The sequence below is a fragment of the Globicephala melas genome, chromosome 7 (assembly GCF_963455315.2).
Source record: "Globicephala melas chromosome 7, mGloMel1.2, whole genome shotgun sequence".
NCBI classification, from domain to species: domain Eukaryota; kingdom Metazoa; phylum Chordata; class Mammalia; order Artiodactyla; family Delphinidae; genus Globicephala; species Globicephala melas.
In genome coordinates this window covers 69,770,226-69,793,179 of record NC_083320.1, presented here as the reverse complement: position 1 = coordinate 69,793,179, position 22,954 = coordinate 69,770,226, and the positions used below count along the sequence as shown (strand labels likewise).

Below are 22,954 nucleotides of genomic sequence, written 5' to 3'. Positions count from 1 at the left end.
ATTTTGGATGATCTGTCCATTGGTGAAAGTGGGTTGTTAAAGTTCCCTACTATGATTGTGTTACTGTCGATTTCCCCTTTTATGGCTGTTCGCATTTGCCTTATGTATAGGTGCTCCTATATTGGGTGCATAAATATTTACAATTGTTATATCTTCTGCTTGGATCAATCTCTTGATCATTATTTAGTGTCCTTCTTTTGTCTCTTGAAATAGTCTTTGTTTTTTTTGTTTTTTTAAAATTTTTGAATTGAAATATCATTGACATACAACAATGAGTTGCAGGTATACAACATAATGATTCAATATTTGTATATACTGTTGTGAAATGATTACCATAATAAGTCTAGTTAACATCCATTGCCATACATATTTACAGAAAAACTTTTTTCCTTATGATGAGGACTTTTAAGATCTACTCAGCAATTTTCAAATTTGCCATACAGTATTATTAACTATAGTCACCATGCTGTACATTACATCCCCATGACTTATTTATTTTAGAACTGGAAGTTTGCACCTTTTGATCCCCTTCACCCATTTCACCTACTCCCCACCCACTACCTCTGGCAACCACCAATCTGTTCCCTGTATCTATGAGCTTAGGTTTCTGTTTGTTAGTTTGTTTGTTGAAAACTAATAAATCCTTTCTTTCTTTTTTTTTTTAACATCTTTATTTTATAAATTTATTTATTTTTGGCTGCGTTGGGTGTTCGTTGCTGCATGTGGGCTTTCTCTAGTTGCAGCGAGCAGGGGCTACTCATCATTGCAGTGCTTGGGCTTCTCATTGCGGTGGCCTCTCCCGTCGTGGAGCACGAGTTCCAGGCATTCAGGCTTCAGCAGTTGTGGCTCATGAGCTCTAGAGCACAGGCTCAGTAGCCATGGCACACGGACCCAGTTGCTATGTGGCATGTGGGATCCTCCTGGACCAGGGCTCGAACCCGTGTCCCCTGCATTGGCAGGCGGATTCCCAACCACTGCACCACCAGGGAAGTCCCTAGTCTTTGTTTTAAAGTCTATTTTGTCTGAAATGAGAATTGCTTCTCCGGCTTTCTTTTGATTTCCATTTGCATGGAATGTCTATTTCCTTCCCCTCACTTTCAGTCTGTATGTGTCCCTAGGTTTGAAGTGGGTCTCTTTTAGACAGCATATATACGGGTCTTGCTTTTGTATCCATTCAGCCAGTCTATGTCTTTTGGTAGGAGAGTTTAATCCATTTACATTTAAGGTAATTATCGATATGTATGTTCCTATAACTATTTTCTTAATTGTTTTGGGTTTGTTATTGTAGGTCTTTTCCTTCTCTTGTGTTTCCTGCCTAGAGAATTTCCTTTAGCATTTGTTGTAAAGCTGGTTGTGTGGTGCTGAATTCTCTTAGCTTTTGCTTGTCTGTAAAAGTTTTAATTTCTCCATCAAATCTGAATGAGATCCTTGCTGGGTAGAGTAATCTTGGTTGTAGGTTTTTCCCCTTCATCACTTTAAATATGTCCTGTCACTCCCTTCTGGCTTGCAGAGTTTCTGCTGAAAGATCAGCTGTTAACCTTATGGGGATTCCCTTGTATGGTATTTGTTGTTTTTCCTTTGCTACTTTTAATATTTTTTCTTTGTATTTAATTTTTGATAGTTTGATTAATATGTGTCTTGGCATGTTTCTCCTTGGATTTATCCTGTATGGGACTCTCTGTGCTTCCTGGACTTGATTAACTATTTCCTTTCCCATATTAGGGAAGTTTTCAACTATAATCTCTTCAAATATTTTCTCAGTCCCTTTCTGGGACCCCTATAATTCGAATGTTGGTGCGTTTAATGTTGTCCCAGAGGTCTCTGAGACTGTCCTCAATTCTTTTCATTCTTTTTCTTTATTCTGCTCTGCAGTAGTTATTTCCTCTATTTTATCTTCTAGGTCACTTATCTGTTCTTCTGTCTCAGTTATTCTGCTATTGATCTCTTCTAGAGAATTTTAAATTTCATTTATTGTGGTGTTCATCACTGTTTGTTTGCTCTTTAGTTCTTCTAGGTCCTTGTTAAACGTTTCTTGTATTTTCTCCTTCTGTTTCCAATCATATTTACTCTCACTTCTCTGAATTCTTTTTCAGGTAGACTGCCTATTTCCTCTTCATTTGTTTGGTCTGGTGGGTTTTTACCTTGCTCCTTCATCTGCTGTGTGTTTCTCTGTCTTCTCATTTTGCTTAACTTACTGTATTTGGGGTCTCCTTTTCACAGGCTGCAGGTTCGTAGTTCACATTGTTTTTGGTGTCTCCCCAGTCCTCTCCCTGGGATCTGACCTCCAAAGCCCGAGCCTCATCTCCCAGCCCTCACCCATCCTGGCGGGTGAGCAGACAAGCCTCTTGGGCTGATGAGTGCTGGTGGGCACTGATCCTCTGTGTGGGAATCTCTCTGCTTTGCCCTCTGTACCCCTGTTGCTGTGCTCTCCTCCATGGCTCCAAAGCTTCCCTGTCTCCGCCAGTGAGGGGCTTCCTAGTGTGTGCAAACTTTTCCTCCTTCACAGCTGCCTCCCAGAGGTGCAGGTCCCATCCCTATTTTTTGTCTCTGTTTATTCTTTTTTCTTTTGCCCTACCCAGGTACGTGGGGAGTTTCTTGCCTTTTGGGAGGTCTGAGGTCTTCTGCCAGTGTTCAGTAGGTGTTCTGTAGGAGTTGTTCCACGTGTAGATGTATTTCTGATGTATTTGTGGGTAGGAAGGTGATCTCCACGTTTTACTCCTCTGCCATCTTGAAAGTCTCTGTCAGTGTTTTTGTTTTTTTCATCTATATACCCAGGAATGGAATTGCTGGGTCATATGGTAGTTCTATTTTTAGATTTTTGAGAAACCTCCGTACTCTTTTCCATAGTGGCTGCACCAATTTACATTCCCACCAACAGTGTACAAGGGTTCCCTTTTCTCCACATCCTTGTTAACATTTGTTATTCGTAGACTTTTTGATGATAGCCATTCTGACAGGTGTGAGGTTATCTCATTGTGGTTTTGATTTGCATTTCTCTGATGATTAGCAATGTTGAGCATCTTTTCACGTACCTGTTGGCCATCTGCATGTTCTCTTTGGAGAAATGACTATATAGGTCTTCTGCCCATTTTTTAATCTTTTTTTTTTTGATGTTGGGTTGCATGAGCTGCTTATGTATTTTCATATCCAGGATTGTTAGTTGTACCTAGTGGTAGGAATATGGAAAAGTACCTCTACTCCATCTTCCTGGAATAATATGTCTTTTAATTCCTCAAAATAGAGATATTTTATTTGCTGCTGAGGTTAGGAGTTGTTGTGAACAAGAGTGGAATAGTTGTGGGGAAAGGAAGAGAATTTCACTGTGGTTTATTTATAGTGTTTTTGAATGTTTGAGTAGAGTAAAGGCAAACAGATTCTGCCACTCCTAAAAAAAAGTATGAGTACTAATTGAATATTGGTTCATTCATTCACCACTCAGCAAACATTTATAAATCAACACTGTATGCCTAGCAGTGTGATTGACGCTAGGAATACAAAGAAAGTAAGTATATTTTTGCCTATTAGGGGCTCAAAATCTAGTCTATTGGAGCCTGACATCCAAATAAGCAAATAAATATAACATCTTATGGTAAGTAAACTGAGTCCTGAAGGATGAGTTGAAGTTCTTTAGGTGAACTGGAAGAAGATGATCTAGGCAGAAGAAATGGCTTGCTTAAAAGCACAAAAACAAAAAATTTTGTGGGTTTAGGAGAATGGCAAGCATCAATGTGAAAAGAATAAGGAGGTCATATAAGTGAGTGGTAGGATATTAGGCTAAAAATACAGGTTGGGTTAGATTGTATGTCATGCTAAGGAAGTTTTACACTGTTTACAGGCAGTGGAGAGTAATCTTTAAGTTATTTGAGTGAGCATTTTAAAATAATGATTTTTGTTATGTTTGTATATATATTCAAGTGTATCCTTTAATATCCTTTTACATGTGTGGATGTAAGGCTTGCCATTCTGACTTCCTCTTTCTTTTTCCTTATACTTTCCCCTATACGATCATCTGTGGCTAGAAATAGGGGAGAGAAATGTTCACTTAAACACCTAGAGTGATTTGTGTAAATGTAACAGATGCAGAGGTGCAGTTTAGGATGAAGCCGTTGTTTCAAACCTGTTCTCACAGACAGTTTCATTTCCACTAGTTGTGAGTGTGACTGTATGTGTCTAAATACAGTAGCACCACTAAGGGATGTTGGATGTTTTGGGGAGGTGATTAAATGTTCTAAAATTGATTTTGGTGATGGTTGCACAACTCATTGACTATGCTAAAACCACTGAATGGTATCCATTAAAGTGGTGACTTGTATGACATGTGGATTATATCTCAATTAAACTGTTACCCCAAAAAGCTCCCCCCTAAATAAATATATTAGCACCCAGTATTAATCTTAATAATCACCTCACAATCCCTTTACCCCCTCAGTCATTTCAGTCTACTTATCAACAGTGATTTTTCATAGAATCAAGTAGAACTGTACACTGATGGGGGCATATTAATTTTAGGGAATGAAAAATCCATATCTTCTCCAAGAAATGGAAATGTATGATTTAGCTCATTTTGAAATAGATAAAATATTCCTTACCATGCAGAGTGTTACATTAACTTTTCATTGTTTTCTTCTTAATCATTTACATTTATGGTCACTATTGCTTCTTGTCTTCATGTTTATTCTATTGGTATCCATAAACGTTTCCCCCTCTTCTGTAATAGCATATATTCAAACCTTATGGTATCCCTAATGTATTGGTATATTTTCAAAAATCCCATATACAATAACACTTTATTTTTATGCTGTCTAAATCTTTTATTTAAAGACATCTGGTATGCTTGGCTCAGCGGACAAAATATGACAGTGCTGAAAAGTAGTATTAGCAATTCTTATGACTTCTTACATATTTTAGGATGTTTATGGAAGAAATTACATACTGTAGTGGATAGAGTAGCAGACTAAGAAAAATTTATCACTGATATGCAATTGCTTACTTGTTTGTGACCTAGGGAAGATCACTAGCCTTTTCTACGATTCTGGTTTTTAATCACAATTTTATAGTTATGAAAGAGACAAAAATTGCCCAAAATATCTGTGTAATAAGAGTACTAAGATTTTAAACATAGTTCTTTTTTTAATTTAGTATATTATATTGCTACTATTAATGTTCCTGAAGTGGCTCACCTGAATTCAGTTTCTTGTAATGATTAAAAACATGCTCTTTATATGGCCAATGGAAATTTTTGGCTTGAACTTCTAGATGAAGTATAAATGAAAATATAATATTCACCTGTACTTTTACTTGTTATAGAAATTCTTTAGATATTAAAATATTTTAGATATTAAAACTGAATTATTATTAAACTAAATTTGAAATATTGTTATAAAATTTGAATTATGTTTTGCTGCTTCCAGTTTTAATCCAGAGATATTAACTGGCTAAATACTATCTCTGTAATGAGACCATGACAATAAAGCTATTTATTAGATATGTATAAGAACCAGATCATAGTTTGTGGTATTTCAGCTTGTGTGTACTGTCCTCTGCTGGATGGAAAATGTTATCCTAGTTCAAATGAGCAGCACCTTGCTTCCTTACTAGTGATTTATTTTGCTTAAACTTTGAAAGTCTTTGTGTTACATTTACTAAGGGTAGGGTAAAGAAAGTTTCACAAGCCAGATTCCCTCAAATATGAGTGATTCTGGGAAGTTCTTTGGTTGTGGAATAATTTTGTTATAACATTTTCACAATCATCTGGGTTAAAATTGGTTAAAACGAGGAACTCAAAGTTACTGTGGTATGCCTATATTTACATACATCTATGTACCTTTTACTGAATCAAGATTCAGCCAAACCAGGGAACTCAGCACGTCATTGGCAGTTTTTTGTATGGTGACTGGCATTGTGATTTTTGTGCATTTCTTTTTAAGATTGAAGTTACTTATTGTGCATGCTTGATAGAGGTGCATGAGAAGAAGAATGCTGGATTTTGATCTGATTCACTACACACATGCCAGATATATTTTGCTTTCCTGAAAAAGTTGTACTATCTTTACTCCTTCTCTAAATCTGTTGCCTTTCTAAGCATGATACCAAAGGCAAATCCTGAGGAGAAGAGTGATAGATTTTACTACAAAATTTTAAACTTCTGTCTGCCAAAATCCACTATCAATGAGATAAAAAACTGACAACTGGGAACAATGGGTGCAATACGTATGGTGAACAAAGGGTTAAAATCCTTCTTTTAGAGAGTTTTTTTTTTTGTTTGTTTGTTTGTTTTTATGCGGTACGTGGGCCTCTCACTGTTGTGGCCTCTCCCGTTGGGAGCACAGGCTCTGGACGCGCAGGCTCAGCGGCCATGGCTCACGGGCCCAGCCGCTCTGCGGCATGTGGGAACCTTCCCAGACCGGGACAGGAACCCGTGTTCCCTGCATCAGCAGGCGGACTCTCAACCACTGCGCCACCAGGGAAGCCCCTAGAGAGTTCTTAAAATGTAAAAGAGCATGTAGTACATTCTAGGCCATCATTTCATCTGGAGAGCTAGGTACTGTTATTATCTTTACGTTATAGATGAAGAAATTGAGGCTTGGAGATGTCTTACTGTTAGTGATAGATTAAGGCTTCAAAACCTAGGTGGTGGGCTTCTCTGGTGGCGCAGAGGTTGAGAGTCCACCTGCCGATGTAGGGGACACGGGTTCGTGCCCCGGTCTGGGAAGATTCCACATGCCGCGGAGCGGCTGGGCCCGTGAGCCATGGCCGCTGAGCCTGCGCGTACGGAGCCTGTGCTCCGCAACGGGAGAGGCCACAGCAGTGAGAGGCCCGCGTACCGCAAAAAAAACACACACAAACCACCCCCCCCCAAAACCTAGATGCTCATAGCCCAGAGCCTATGCTGTTAACCATTATACTACATGCCCTCCATTTCTATAGATGCCCAGAGACATGAACGAGCAATTCACAAAGAAAGACATCCAATAGCCAGTAAACATATAAAATTTATTTACTTTTTAAACAAATCAAATAAGTGAAAATGAAAATAAGATATTTTTGCATATCAATCTAACAGGTTTTAAAAATGATTATGTTCATTATTGGCAAGATATAGAAAAACCACACAATTGATAAATCCTTTCATTGGGAAAATTATTAAAAAAAAAATCCCTTAAAATTCTGTTTGGTTTTAACATTACAGTTCAATTTTTAGTTCTTTGAGAAAATAATTGTGTATGTATGAGATTTAGTTTCAAGGATGTGAACCCAATATTTGTTTATAATATCTACAGACTGGAGTCAGCCAAAATGTCCAATAGTATGGGATTGGTTAAAAAAATCAGTGTGAATTTATAAAATGGAATACCAGTAGTTGTTTAAAATGATATTTTAAAAGATTATTTAATTTTATACACACACACACACACACACACACACACATACTTTGTATTAAGAGGAAAACCAGGTCATTAAATCGTTAAGAGTCCATTTAGAACATGTAAATTTTTGCATTGATAAGACGCTGGAAAGGTTTAGACCAAAACATTAGTAGTGATTATCTCCAGTTAGTGGGACTATGAGTCGGTATTTTTAAATTTTCTAAATTTTCCATAATTTTAAATTTTTAAGAAGAAAAGAGTTACTGTGAAATTTCCTTTAAATTACTTCTTGTTGTGTGTAAGATTTTTAACAGCATAGTCACAGATTTGCAAAATGGAAATTTTGATCTCTCTATTCTTTAATTTCTAATGAACAATACATGTGGATCATTATTTTGGTCTTAAAATGGATAGTTATCAGTAATGTTATTCCCAAGTAAACTTGAATGATGTTATTTTATTCATAATTTCCATGGAAATTTTTCTTTTTCTCATTTGCTGGCCAAATTTTTATTTTTTTATTTTCTTTAATCACTCCACATTCATATTTGCCTTTCTATTCCCTATTTCTTCCAATGTATTTTCTACTTTTTAAAAATACCTCTCTTGTTTTTATGTTTATTCTTTTGTAACACACTATTCTAGTGTTCATTCTTCAAATCCTCCTTATTCCCACGCAGTGAAGATTTTGCAAAATTGGTGTGGAATTTGTTGTGATAAATAGAAGATGCCTACTTGCTTATTTTATCTTTTATTATTAAACATAATTAAGATTATGGAACCTAATCCTCAATAATTGGTGTTTTAATTTCAGCATTTGTTTATAAACTCGCATCAGTGTTTTTATTTTCTGTTAATGTGTGATTTATTTATTTATTTGAATGTTTGGATTTTTTTCTCCCCTGAGCAAATGATCTCTCTCCCCTCTGTTTTCAGTAAGTCAATTCCTGAATTATATTTGGAGTCATGGCACAATACTAGATGATTCAAACAGAGAAAGAAAGAAAAGATCTCTGGCACTTCATTTTCCACTTTCCCCTGATCACAGTCCTAAAGGTATGTAGTATGTGCTCATTTGCATTTTGCTCATATGTGTCAGGCAGAGTAAAGCAGGCAGGGTTTAGAGACCTTGATACGATGTCTTTAAATCGAAAGGAATTATTTTGAGGCTGCTGTGACAAATTCGGTGGTTTTGATTTGCTGCAATTCTATAATTTGAACACTGAGTGGCACTAAAGCCTAGGTCACAGATAAAATATTGTCGATTTAAACTAAGATTCAGGGGTCTACTGATGGGTATGGCTTTGGGAAAGTGCAAAAAAGATCAGTAAAAGGTACTTTGAGCTTAAAAAAAAAAAGATAAGAAAGTTAGTTTGATAATCAGTTACTTTTGGGAACTCGAAGTTTACCCAACTCTATTGTTTGCAGATATTTGAAAACAAGAAGTAAACTTCTGTTAAAATGACCAAAGATGATTAACCTCACTGCAACCTATTCTTGAATATTTTCCCTTTTTCTTTGCAGAAGGGAAGCGAATCTATACTTACAAGAAAGTTTGCAGATAGAGTGCTCCCATATGTATGTTGTTAAGCTCCTATGCACCCATAGGTTGCAATACCCACAGTAAACATTACTTCTGAACTCAAGCATCTTTAGAGACTATTTAGTTGTACCTCTACATGTGTGTTCATACATTTGACTGAATTTGGGAAATGTCAGTGTCATTCCAGTTTGAAAAAGTTAGAATTTAGTTATTTTGGAGGGGGAAGAAAATTATACTTATGTTTTATTGCTTCTCTAAACATTAAATTATTCATCGTTTTCTGCTAATATTCCATTGGTATAAATACTCCTCCCAGAAAAAAGTCATATTCTTAGCTCTTGAATTTTTTTCTAGCATGTATTGGATTTTTAGCTATATCTCTTTTCATTATTTTAAAATTATTTAAAAAATTACTTTCTCTAGAATTGCAACACATGTACATTATAGTCTATTTAGGGTTAATATTTTACTACTTAATCTAAAACATAAGAATTATGCGTAATAGTCCATTTACCTGCATCTTATCATTATAGCTGTACTTGTTATTTATCTTTTATAGAAATTAAGAGGAAAGAGTAATCTTTATATTTAGTCAGATATTTACTATTTCTAATATTCTTAATGCTTTTACGAATATCGAAGAACCTTTTACAAAGAACCAGCTTTTGGTTTCATTGATTTTCTCTGCTGTTTTTCTATTCTCTATTTCATTTATCTCTGCTATAATCCTTATTGTTTCCTTCCTTCTGCTAGGGTTTTGTTTGTATTTTTAATTTCTAGTTCTTTCAGTTGTAAAGCTAGGCTGTTGATTTGAGATCTTTCTTGGTTAATCTAAGCATTTATACTATAAATGTCTTTCTTAGCACCATTTTCACTGCTTCCTGTAAGTTTTGGTATGTTGTGTTTTCATTTTCACTTGTCTCTAAGTATTTTAAAATTTTCCTTGTGAGTTTTTCCTTGATCCACAGGTATTTTAAAAGTATATTGTTTGATTTCCACGACTTTATGAATTTTTCAGTTTATTTTATTGATTTCCAGTTCCATCCCGTGTGGTAACAATAGATACTTTGTATGATATCTGTCTTTTTAAATCCATTGAGACTTAATTTGTGACCTAATATATGGTCTATCCTGGAAAATGTCCCAGAACAGTTGATAAGAATGTGTATGCTGTTTGGGGGTGGAGTTTTCTGTATATGTCAGATTTATGTGATTTATTGTGTTGTATAAATCCTGTATTTCCTTACTTATCTTTTATTTGGTTGTTCTGTCCATTATTGTGAGTGGGGTATTGAAGGCTCCAGCTATTGTAGAACTGTCTATTTCTCCCTTCAATTTCATCCGTTTTCGCTATATATATATATGTGTATATATATATATATATATATATATTCTGTCATTAGGTACATACATTTTTATAATTGTTATATCTCCTTGCTGTATTGAACCTTTTATTAATACATAGTATCCTTCTTTGTCTCTTGTAATCTTTTTCAATTTAATGTCAATTTTGTCTGATATTATTATAGCCATTCCTGTTCTCTTTTGGTTACTATTTGCATGAAATATCTTTTTCCGTCTTTTCACTTTCAACCTGTTTGTTCTTTGTATCTCAAATGAGTCTCTTGTAAATAGCATATAGTTCGATCATTTTTTTTTTTATTGGAGTAAAATTGCTTTACAATGTTGTATTAGTTTCTGCTGTACAATGAAGTGAATCAGCTACATGTATACATATATCCCCTCCCTCTTGGACCTTCCTCCCACCCCACCATGCCACCCATCTAGGTCACAGAGCACTGAGCTGAGCTCCCTGTGCTATACAGCAGGTTCCCACTAGCTATCCATTTTACACATGTCAGTGTATCTACGTCAAACCCAATCTCCCAATTCGTCCCACCCTCCCCTTCCCACCCTGTGTCCACATGTCCGTTCTCTACGTCTTTATCTCTATTCCTGCCCTACAAATAGGTTCATCTGTACGATTTTTCTAGATTCCACATATATGTGTTAATATATGATTATTTGTTTTTCTTGTTCTGGCTTACTTCACTCTGTATGACAGACTCTAGGTTCATCCACATCTCTACAAATGACCCAATTTCATTTCTTTTTATGGCTGAGTAATATTCCATTGTATATATGTACCGTATCTTCTTTATCCTTTCACCTATTGTTAGACATTTAGGTTGTTTCCATGTCCTGGCTATTGTAAACACATTGGGGTACATGTGTCTTTTTTTGTTCTCACACACACACACACACACACTGTATTTTATTTTTACAAGAGATAAATAGACCAACACCAAGCATTGTAAAATGGATGACCACAACAAAAGCAACAATGATTGCAATTACCAAACATGAAACACACTCATACTATGTCATAATATTGACATTCAGTCCAATAATCCTCCACTGTAACAGCTCCTTTACTTTGCAGTGAAAATTGATTTGTATATTTTTTGCCTCTGAGTCCTTGTGGGATTTTTTATTTTTATTCAAACAGAAAGTCACAAAAATTATAATCATCCTCATCAGTTCACTCAGTCCCATGTAGTTAATTTTTTTTCATCCTGATCGTTTGTTAGCACTTTTATGAGTTCATCAGTTTTCCATTAGAGTTCTGAAAATGCTTATTCATTCAGTTCAGTGGTATAGTCAGTTACCAGAAACCTGTACTTGTCAGAGTCTTTTCCATGAATTCCTTGAAGATGAAACCCTTTTATAGGAACATTTTTGCAAAAGCATCAGAGTACACCCAGAACTGTCTGTAAATGACAAAAGACATAAAAATGACCACGGTTAAAGATTTGATGAAAGTTCATAGTAATGCAATTGACAAGGAAATTTAGTTATTTCTGAGATATACATTTTAAAGTAATAACTAGAATTATGACTTATAGCATTATACCAGGACATATAAGATTTTTAGAAATTTCATGTAATGTCTGAAACATTTATATTAACATATTTCCATACAAATAACCCAAAGAAAGTTTAGTATTAGTTGTTTTTTGTTTGTTTGTTTGTTTTTTTATACTGCAGATTCTTATTAGTCATCAATTTTATACACATCAGTGTATACATGTCAATCCCAATTGCCCAGTTCAGCATTTGGGGGTACATGTGTCTTTTTGAATTATGTGTTTTTATCCATTTTGCCAATCTCCATCTTTTGATTAGGGAGTTAATTCATTTACATTTAAAGTAATTACAGAAGGAGGCGGAATTCAGAGTAAAATGTGATTAAAAGTTCAGGTAGGCTTTCTTAGTCCCCATGGGAAACTTTTGAGTGTATTGGGGCAGAGGTGAGGTACTGGTTATATGAAATGGGAACTTGAGTCATTTTATTTGGATATTAAGGGAAAGGAAGCTGGAGCCTTTAGGGACATCCAAATTACAAATAAAGGAATGAGTTACCTATTGGGGTAGGTGTGGGAAAAATTCTAGAATGGTAGCAGTGAGTTACCTATTGGGGTAAGTGTGGGAAAACTTCTAGAATGGTAGCATGTTCATGGAGGGTTGTGGAGAAAACATCTAGAATGACTCAGAGTAATGGTAAATTCTAGCTGATTTTGAGTATTAAATCTATAGGTTCAAGCTGGAGACTATAAATGAAAGGAAGGGATTCTTTGCTTTTAGAAGTCTTTTCAGATATTATCTGCTTAGGGAGTTTTTGCAGGGAGGTCAGAGTATAACCTGTTGGAACTTGATGGCTACCTTAATGTGATGAAAAATGATTCTTTTTTTCAGGCAAGTGTTAAACATTTAATTTTTTTTCTCCATATGGTATTTTATATATTGGCTTGGCCAAAAAGGTCGTTCAGGTTTTTCTGTAAGATGTTACAAAAACCCGAATGGACGTTTTGGCCAACCCAATATTTACGTCTTCAAATGTATGAGTCTTTTCTTTATGGCTTTTGTGCTTTGTGTTTTAGCTAGAAATTATAAAGAAATTTACTCCTCATGTTTTTCTCTCCTACATTCATATATGGCTTAATTATTATTATTTCTAATGTTTAAATCTTTATCAGGAATATTTATTGGTATAAGAAGTGAAATAAGATTTCAGCTTTATTTTATTTTAATAAAAAAAATGGCTAGCCAGGAGTGATGTCATTAACATGGTGGAATAAGGGTTTTCTTTTGTATTTCCCTCAAAAAACACCAGTTCAGATGATCACCCATGGACAGGAGAGCCTTTGTAGAGGTCCAGGAGTCCAATGGAGAAATTCCAGCACACTGTTGGAGCAAAAAAATCTGAGGGCTTCCCTGGTGGTGCAGTGGTTGGGAGTCTGCCTGCTAGTGCAGGGGACGCAGGTTCGAGCCCTGGTCTGGGGGGATCCCATGTTCTGCGGAGCAGCTGGGCCTGTGAGCCACAGCTGCTGAGCCTGTGCATCTGGAGGCTGTGCTCTGCAACAAGAGAGGCTGCGATAGTGAGAGGCCGGCGCAACGTGGTGAAGAGCGGCCCTTGCTTGCCACAACTAGAGAAAGCCCTCGCACAGAAACGAAGACCCAACACAGCAAAAATAAATAAATTAATTAATAAACTCCTACCCACAACATCTTCTTTAGAAAAAAAAAAATCTGACATTGGATGCATTGAAGAGGGTTAGAGGAACAGTTTCACTTTACCCATGTCACCTCTTCCCTAAAATGGCATAGCTCCGTGATAAAAGAGATCTTCTCAGTCCATGACTTCTCCCATGGGGGAAAGTAGAACATATGAGTGCATGCTTGCTTTCCTCAGCTGTTCAGAATGCTGCCAAAGAGACTGTCTTCTTTCTCACTCCATCTAGAATGCTCTGAGGTGTGCTATGTTACTAGGAGGCAGGAAAGCTAGGAGACCAGCAGACAGTGCTCTTGAAGGGTATCAAAGACATGCTGATCCTACTGTGTCATGGACTCCATCAGGAAGCTCACCCGTGACACTGGGGATCCTTGCTTGTGCATCCCCCCAACTTGCCCACGAGCACACCCAACATTCTGCACACCTCATCCATGCACCACCTCCCCAGCCATGGCTGGCTCCATGAAAGCGAGCCTTTGTAGATGGCTAGTGAGAATGAGCAGAAAGTCAGACTGACTCTACAGGATTGGAAAAAATCACACTAACCTTGAGCATTCAGCACTGCCCTAGGGAAAGCAAAAGAGAGGCTGTCAGCACCTGTTCTGGCTTTGCAGGATTGAGAGGTGGCATGCAATCTTAAGAATTCCCCCACAAGAGGGAACAAGAAGTGTAGAGAAGGTGTATCCATAGGAAAAGTTTGAGAAAGCCTCGGAATTCCTAACAGAGTTGACAGAAGGTATTTCTCTTCTGAAGCCAGTCAGTAAAGACTGAAGGAGTTGGTTCCTTCTTCAAATTTGAAGACAGCAATGCAAGACTTCAAGGAACATCAAGAATCAAGGAAACATGACACCACCAAAGAAACACAATAATTTTCCATTAGCTGACCCCAAAGAAATAGAGATCTGTGATTTTCCCAATAAAGAATTTAAAATACTTGTTTTAAGGAAGCTCAGTGAGTAACAAGACAACACAGAAAGACAATTTAATAAAACCAGGAAAACAATACGTAACAACATGAAGTTTAACATAGAGATAGAAATCATAAAAAAGAATTGAACAGAAACTTTGGAGCTGAAGAATGCAATGAATGAAATGAAAAAATACAAGAGTGAGCAACAACAGGCTGGATCAAGCAGAAGAAAGAATCTGTAAAATAGAAGACAGGTCATTTGAAATTATCCAGTCAGAGAAGAACAAAGGAAAAAGAATGAAAGAGTAAAGAAAACCTGAACATGAACTGTGGGATTCCATTAAAGGAAACAGTCTATGCATTATTGGAGTCCCAGAAGAGAGAGGGAGAAAGGCATAGAGAGCTTATTTGAAGGAATAATGGATTGGAGCATCAAAAATCTGGGGAGGGATTTGGACATCCACATTCATGAAGTTATTAGGTTCCACTAGAATTTTGACCCAAAACAATCTTATCCAAGACACAGTATAATAAAACTGTCTAAAATCAAAGACAGAGAATTTTAAAAGCATCAAGAGAAAAGATATTCCTCACGTACAAGGGAATCCCCATAAGACTATCAGTGGATTTCTCAGCAGAAACTTTGCAGGCCAGAAGAGAGTGCAATTATATATTCAAAGTGCTGAAAGAAAACAATTGCCACCCAAGAATACACTACTTGGCAAAGTTGTTATTCAAAATGAAGGAGACATAAAGACTTTACCAAACAAACAAAAGCTGAGGGGGTTTATCACCACTAGACCTGCCTTAATGAAGTACTGAAAGTTCTTTAAGCTGAAATGAAGGGCAATAGGAGCAAAAGGTGACTGTGCACAAGCCAGTGTTTCTTCTAACCTTAATATACTGTATACTCAAGAATCTCAGGTCTTATCCTATAATTTGCATTTTAAGAATTTGGTTTCTAATAAGCTCCCAGGTAATAACAATGCTAATGATCCATGTATAATATTTTGAGTTTCAAGAACTAATTCAGTGCACATTAAAATCACCTGGGGAGCTTTTTAAACTCTTATTGTGCAAGTCACAGCCTTACCATTTAAATCAGAATACAGAGGAGTGAGAACCAGGCATAAGTATTTTTTAAGGACCTAGGTGATTCCAAAGTACAGTAAAGTTTGGGAACTACTTGAAGTATGCTAAAATATGCTCTCTCCCACTCCCTTCTTATGAATACAAGGCAGCTTGTTTAGGCCATCTTCATTGTAATATAAAATGGAGATCCACCTGATTGTTGGGGATAGGCGAGTAGAAGATATCTGTATGTATTTGTATATCTATCTACATAAAATCAATCAGTCAATCTATCTATCTATCTATCTATCTATCTACCTACCTACCTACCTACCTACCTATCTACCTATCTATACGACATATAATAGAGCTGGGGAGAGAACCAAAGTAGAAACTGAAGAAGATGACTCTAAATCACCCAGGAGGCACTTAACCCAGAAATGAAAGACCTTGAAATGTTTCATCTCCAAAGGGAAAAAAGCTTCCTTAACTCATCTTTGCTTACTCTCTATCCAAATGTATAACCTCAGTTAAACCTGATGAAAATATTTGTAACACATACTGACAAAAAAATAGTATCCAAAGGATATAACAAACACCTAAAAGATGAAAACCCCAATTTTTAAAACACGAGTAAAAGACACAAACAGGAATTTCTCCAAAGATGGAATACAAATAGCCTATAAATATAGAAAGGCTGCTCAAACTTGTTAGTAATCAAGTAAATGCAAATAAAAATTACAAGATACAATTTCACATCCACAAGAGTGGCAAGAAAAAATTGAATGGAATTCATCAAGTGTTGACAAAGATACGGAACAACAAGACTTTCATCCTTTACTGTTGGCCCTGGAAAATGATATGATCACTTTGGAAAACAATTTAGCTTTACCTACTAAAATTGAACTTCTTACTACCTAAAAATTCCGCATTCTATTGTAGGAATATACTTTAGAAAGGCTTTTGCACAAACGTACCAGAAAAAAATGTATAAAAATGTTTATGGCAGCAAAGTTCATAATAGCAAAAACTGGATATAACTTTTATATCTATTAACAGAATACACAAATAAATAGTAATAATAATAAATAGCGGGCTTCCCTGGTGGCGCAGTGGTTGAGAGCCCGCCTGCCGATGCAAGGGACACGAGTTCGTGCCCTGGTACGGGAAGATTCCACATGCTGCGGAGCGGCTAGGCCCGTGAGCCAAGGCCGCTGAGCCTGTGCGTCCAGAGCCTGCGCTCCGCAACGGGAGAGGCCACAACAGTGAGAGGCCCGCGTACCGCAAAAAACAAAAACAAAAAAAACCCTAAGAAGTTATTATTATTTTCCCAGCAATACTGTAAGGGCTTTCAACATATTATAAAATTTAATTCTTAACAGTTAAATGAGATCGGTACAATTATTATCCCCATTTTAAAATGAGGAAATAGAAGTTTAGAGAGAATTACAGATTTGCCCAAGGCAGTAACTGGTTGAGTCAGCGTTTAAGTCCAAGATTTAGCTCTTAACCATGCCAGTGGAATTGGGGTATAGTAGCTTGTGCTTAAAGTGTGATCCCTGGACTAACATCATTAGAATCACCTGGGTACGTGATAGAAAGGGTGAGGCCCAACAGTTTATAGCTAAACAAACCTTCCAGGTGATTCCAATGCACACAAAAGTTTGAGAACCACTGAACATACAGGAATTGACTAAATAAAAGAGATGGTCATTTCAAATAGGAGAGGGAGTAGTCACTAAATGATAATGAGTTAACCGGCACATTTTCTTTCCTGAAACTTTTTTTAAACTTTTAACTTTTTCCAGCTTTAGTAAGATATAATTGACATATAACATTGTGTAAGTTTAAGGTGTATAAGTGATGATTTGATACACAATATACTGCAAAATGATTACCACCTTAAGGTTAGGTAACACTTCCATCACCTCACATAATTATCTTTTGTTGTAATAAGAACATTTAAGATTTATTCTCAGCAGCTGTCAAGTATATAATACAGTATTTTTTTTATTAAAAATTTTTTTAACATCTTTATTGGAATATAATTGCTTTACAATGGTGTGTTAGTTTCTGCTGTATAACAAAGTGAATCAGCTATAGATATACATACATCCCCATATCGCCTCCCTCTTGCGTCTCCCTCCCACCTTCCTTATCCCACCCCTGTAGGTGTACACAAAGCACTAAGCTGATCTCCCTGTGCTATGCGGCTGCTTCCCACTAGCTATCTATTTTACGTTTGGTAGTGTATATATGTCCATGCCACTCTCTCACTTCGTCCCAGCTTACCCTTCCCCCTCCCTGTGTCCTCAAGTCCATTTTCTATGTCTGCGTCTTTATTCCTGTCCTGCCCCTAGGTTCTTCAGAACTTTTTTTTTTTTCAGATTCCATATATATGTGTTAACATACGGTATTTGTTTTTCTCATTTTGACTTACTTTACTCTGTATGACAGTCTCTAGGTCCATCCAATTCACTCCAAATAACTCAATTTCATTTCTTTTTATGGCTGAATAATATTCCATTGTATATATGTACCACATCTTCTTTACCCATTCATCTGTTGATGGACACTTAGGTTGCTTCCATGTCCTGGCTATTGTAAATAGAGCTGCAACGAACGTTGTGGTACACGACTCTTTTTGAATTATGGTTTTCTCAGGGTATATGCCCAGTAGTGGGATTGCTGGGTCGTATGGTAGTTCTATTTGTAGATTTTTGAGGAACCTCCATACTGTTCTCCATAGTGGCTGTATCAATTTACATTCCCACCAACAGGGCAAGAGGGTTCCTTTTTCTCCACACCCTCTCCAGGATTTATTGTTTGTAGATTTTTTGATGATGGCCATTCTGACTAGTGTGAGGTGATACCTCATTGTAGTTTTGATTTGCATTTCTCTAATGATTAGTCATGTTGAGCATCCTTTGATGTGTTTGTTGGCAATCTGTATATCTTCTTTAGAGAATGTCTATTTAGGTCTTCTGCCCATTTTTGGGTTGGGTTTTTTTTGATATTGAGCTGCATGAGCTGCTTGTATATTTTGGAGATTAACCCTTTGTCAGTTGTTTTGTTTGCAAAAATCTTCTCCCATTCTGAGTGTTGTCTTTTCTTCTTCTTTATGGTTTCCTTTGCTGTGCAAAAGCTTTTAAGTTTCTTTATGTCCCATTTATTTATTTTTGTTTCTATTTCCATTTCTGTAGGAGGTGGGTCAAAGAGTATCTTGCTGTGATTTATATCATGGAGTGTTCTGCCTATGTTTTCCTCTAAGAGTTTTATAGTGTCTGCCCTTAAATTTAGGTCTTTAATCCATTTTGGGTTTATTTTTGTGTATGGTGTTAGGGAGTGTTCTAATATCATTTTTTTACATGTAGCTGTCCAGTTTTCCCAGCACCACTTATTGAAGAGGCTGTCTTTTCTCCATTGTATATTCTTGCCTCCTTTTTCAAAGATAAAGTAACCATATGTGTGTGGCCTTATTTCTGGGCTTTCTCTCCTGTTCCATTGATCTATATTTCTGTTTTTGTGCCAGTACCATACTGTCTTGATTATTGTAGCTTTGTAGTATAGTCTGAAGTCAGGGAGCCCGATTCCTCTAGCTCTGTTTTTCTTTCTCAAGATTGCTTTGGCAATCTTTGGGGTCTTTTGTGTTTCCATACAAATTGTGAAATTTTTTATTCTAGTTCTGTGAAAAATGCCATTGGTAGTTTGATAGGGATTGCATCGAATTTGTAGGTTGCTTTGGGTAGTATAGTCATTTTCACAATGTTGATTCTTCCAATCCAAGAACATGGTATATCTCTCCATCTGTTTGTATCATCTTTAATTTCTTTCATCAGTGTCTTATAATTTTCTGCATACAGGTCTTTTGTCTCCTTAAGTAGTTTTATTCTTAGGTAGTTTATTCTTTTTCTTGCAATGGTAAATGGGAGTGTTTCCTTAATTTCTCTTTCAGGTTTTTCATCATTAGTGTAGAGAAATGCAAGAGATTTCTGTGCATTAATCTTGTATTCTGCTACTTTACCAAATTCATTGATTAGCTGTAGTAGTTTTCTGGTAGCATCTTTAGGATTCTCTATGTATAGTATCATGTCATCTGCAAACAGTGACAACTTTACTTCTTCTTTTCTGATTTTGATTCCTTTTATTTCTTTTTCTTCTCTGATTGCTGTGGCTAAAACTTCCAAAACTATGCTGAGTAATAGTGGTGAGAGTGGGCAACCTTGTCTTGTTCCTGGTCTTAGAGGAAATGGTTTCAGTTTTTCACTATTGAGAATGATGTTGGATGTGGGTTTGTCATATATAGCCTTTATTACATTGAGGTAAGTTCCCTCTATGACTACTTTCTGGAGTGTTTTTTTTTTTTATCAGAAATGGGTGTTGAATTTTGTTGAAGGATTTTTTGCATCTACTGAGATGATCATATGGTTTTTCTTCTTCAATTTGTTAATATGCTTTATCACACTGATTTTTTTGATTTGTGTATATTGAAGAGTCCTTGCACTCCTGGGATAAAACCCACTTGATCATGGTGTTTGATCCTTTTAATGTGCTGTTGGATTCCTTTTTTTTTTTGTAACATCTTTATTGGAGTATAATTGCTTTACAATGGTGTGTTAGTTTCTGCTTTGTAACAAAGTAAATCAGCTGTATATATACAGATATCCCCATATCTCCTCCCTCTTGCGTCTCCCTCCCACCTTCCTTATCCCACCCCTGTAGGTGGTCACAAAGCACTGAGCTGATCTCCTTGTGCTATGTGGCTGCTTTCCACTAGCTATCTATTTAAAATTTGGTAGTGTATATATGTCCATGCCACTCTCTCACTTTGTCCCAGCTTACCCTTCCCTTCCCAGTGTCATCAAGTCCATTCTCTATGTCTGCATCTTTATTCCTGTCCTACCCCTGGGTTATTCAAAACCTTTTTGTTTTGTTTTTCTTCTAGATTCCGTATATATGTGTTAGCATACAGTATTTGTTTTTCTCTTTCTGACTTAATTGACTCTGTATGACAGACTCTACGTCCATCCACCTCACTACAAATAACTCAATTTCGTTTCTTTTTATGGCTGAATAATATTCCACTGTATATATGTGCCACATCTTCTTTATCCATTCATTTGCCGATGGACACTTAGGTTGCCACCATGTCTTGGCTAATGTAAATAGAGCTGCAGTGAACACTGTGGTACACGACTCTTTTTGAATTATGGTTTTCTCAGGGTATATGCCCAGTAGTGGGATTGCTGGGTCGTATGGTAGTTCTATTTTTAGATTTTTGAGGAACCTCCATACTGTTCTCCATAGTGGCTGTATTAACTTACATTCCCACCAGCAGTGCTAGAGGGTTCCCCTTTCTCCACATCCTCTCTATTATTTATTGTTTGTAGATTTTTTGGTGATGGCCAGTCTGACTGGTTTGAGGTGATACCTCATTGTAGTTTTGATTTGCATTTCCCTCATGGTTAGAGATGTTGAGCATCCTTCCATGTGTTTGTTGGCAATTTGTATATCTTCTGTGGAAAAATGTCTATTTAGGTCTTCTGACCATTTTTTGGATTGGATTGTTTGTATTTTTGATATTGAGCTGCATGAGCTACTTGTATATTTTGGAGATTAATCCTTTGTCAGTTGCTTCATTTGCAAATATTTTCTCCCATTCTGAGGGTTGTCTTTTCGTCTTCTTTATGGTTTCCTTTTCTGTGCAATGGCTTTTAAGTTTCATTTGGTCCCATTTGTTTATTTTTGTTTTTATTTCCATTACTCTAGGAGGTGGAACAAAAAAGATCTTGCTGTGATTTTGTCAAAGAGTGTTCTTCCTATGTTTTCCTCTAAGAGTTTGATAGTGTCTGGTCTTACATTTAGGTCTCTAATCCATTTTGACTTTATTTTTGTGTATGGTGTTAGGGAGTGTTCTAATTTCATTCTTTTACATGTAGCTGTCCAGTTTTCCCAGCACTACTTATTGAAGAGAATGTCTTTTCTCCATTGTGTATCCTTGCCTCCTTTGACATAAATTAGTTGACCATAAGTGCGTGGGTTTATTTCTGGGCTTTCTATCTTGTTCCATTGATCTATGTTTCTGTTTTTGTGCCAGTAGCATATTGTCTTGATTACTGTAGCTTTATAGTATAGTCTGAAGTCAGGGAGTCTGATTCCTCCAGCTACTTTTTTTTCCCTCAAGACTGCTTTGCCTATTCGGGGTCTTTTCTGTCTCCATACAGATTTTAAGATTTTTCGTTCTAGTTCTATAAAAAATGCCATTAGTAATTTGATAGGGACTGCATTGAATCTGTAGATTGTTTTGGGTAGTATAGTCATTTTCACAATACTGATTCTTCCAATCCAAGAACATGGTATATCTCTCCATCTGTTGGTATCATCTTTAATTTCTTTCATCAGTGTCTTATAGTTTTCTGCATACAGGTCTTATGTCGCCCTAGGTAGGTTTATTCCTAGGTATTTTATTCTTTTTGTTGTAATGGTAAATTTGAGTGTTTCCTTAATTTCTCTTTCAGATTTTTCATCATTAGTGTATAGGAATACAAGAGATTTCTGTGCATTAATTTTGTATCCTGCAACTTTACTAAATTCATTGATTAGCTCTAGTAGTTTTCTGGTGGAATCTTTAGGATTCTCTCTGTATAGTATCATGTCATCTGCAAACAGTGACAGTTTTACTTCTTCTTTTCTGATTTGTATTCCTTTTATTTCTTTTTCTTCTCTGATTGCCATGGCTAGGACTTCGAAAACTATGTTGAATAATAGTGGCAAGAGTGGACATCCTTTTCTTGTTCCTGATCTTAGAGGAAATGCTTTCAGTTTTTCACCATTGAGAATGATGTTTGCTGTGGGTTTGTTGTATATGGCCTCTATTATGTTGAGGTAGGTTCCCTCTGTGCCACTTTCTGGAGAATTTTTATCATAAAAGGGTGTTAAATTTTGTCAAAAGCTTTTTCTGCATCTATTGAGATGATCATATGGTTTTTATTCTTCAATTTGTTAATATGGTCTTTCACATTGAGTGATTTGCATATATTGAAGAATCCTTGCATCCCTGGGATAAATCCCACTTGATCATGGTGTATGATCCTTTTAATGTGTGGTTGGATTCTGTTTGCTAGTATTTCGTTGAAGATTTTTGCATCTATGTTCATCAGTGATATTGGCCTGTAATTTTCTTTTCTTGTAGTTTCTTTGTCTGGTTTTGGTATCAGGGTGATGGTGGCCTCATAGAATGGGTTTGGGAGTGTTCCTTCCTCTGCAATTTTTTTGAAGAGTTTGAGAAGGATGGGTGTTAGCTCTTCTCTAAATGTTTGATAGAATTCACTTATGAGGCCATCTGGTTCTAGACTTCTGTTTGTTGGAAGATTTTTTTTTTTTTTTTTTTTTTGTGGTACGTGGGCCTCTCACTGCTGTGGCCTCTCCCATTGCGGAGCACAGGCTCCGGACGCACAGGCTCAGCAGCCATGGCTCATGGGCCTAGCCGC

At 36.5% G+C, this 22,954-nt stretch overlaps 1 long non-coding RNA gene across 1 annotated transcript in view; it reads right to left on the bottom strand.

Moving 5' to 3' along the window:
- Positions 1-10,844: 10,844 nt before the first annotated feature.
- Positions 10,845-22,954, bottom strand: part of LOC132597613 (uncharacterized) — a 38,471-nt gene continuing 26,361 nt past the window's right edge. The window contains exon 3 of the long non-coding RNA XR_009564615.1: positions 10,845-11,681. This is a non-coding gene — a long non-coding RNA (uncharacterized lncRNA). The remainder of the gene's footprint in view (positions 11,682-22,954) is intronic.